The sequence below is a fragment of the Cariama cristata genome, unplaced genomic scaffold, assembly GCF_000690535.1.
Source record: "Cariama cristata isolate BGI_N322 unplaced genomic scaffold, ASM69053v1 scaffold8608, whole genome shotgun sequence".
Taxonomy (NCBI): Eukaryota; Metazoa; Chordata; class Aves; order Cariamiformes; family Cariamidae; genus Cariama; species Cariama cristata.
This window is the reverse complement of record NW_009632827.1, coordinates 1,459-2,242: the sequence shown is the minus strand read 5'-3', so window position 1 is coordinate 2,242 and position 784 is coordinate 1,459.

Below are 784 nucleotides of genomic sequence, written 5' to 3'. Positions count from 1 at the left end.
AAGGTGTTTGAGGAACTGCAGACTGCACAGCTGCCATTGAGGAAGGTGATATGTGTAGCTGTGGCCTATCCCCGTGGTGTTCTGGCAAGTTGAGGGGGCCATCCCAGGGCAGAGATGGCCAGCAGGAGCCAGCCTTCTGCTGGCAGGGCTCTGGCGTGAGGGAGAGTACGGAGTCGGGTGGCAGGCAGCATAGAGAGCGAGTGGAATGTCCGTGTGGTTGTGGACTTTGGCCCGCTGTACGCCCTGATGCTGCCAAAGCATCGCACCATAGTGGGAGTGTGCGTCTCAGGCCAGACAGGGGCTACCCGTGGCCCTTGGTTGTTCAGGACTGTAGCGGGTGGCCGTGGGAGGGCCCTGGCGGGTGTCACTCGAGGGTGGCGGCAAGGCACGCCCCTCAGCTTTCTGAGAGGTGCAGTCTCATGGGCACCATCATGCCCAGGAGAGTGTTCAGTGATTTGGGGTGGCATGAGGTGTGCCCATCCTTGGCTTTAGTTGCCAGGTGTCGACGAGCCCAGTGCTTGGAGTCAGTCCTAGGGGCCTTGGCAAGGGAAAGGTGGCTTCTAGGGACTGAGGGTTTGTGGGTTATTGTAGCTGTTGGGTGGGGGGGGAGTGCTAGATAAGTTGCGACATGATGTGGAGCAGTAGGGGGAATGGGCCATCACTCATCATCGGACAGGGGACTCTTCCCGGCAGGGGCAGTGTCCGAGGGTGCCTGGTGTCATTCTTCAGGGAGGAGGAGGAGGAGATGACGTGTGCGTGTTTCAGGACAGGGGCGCCATGAGCT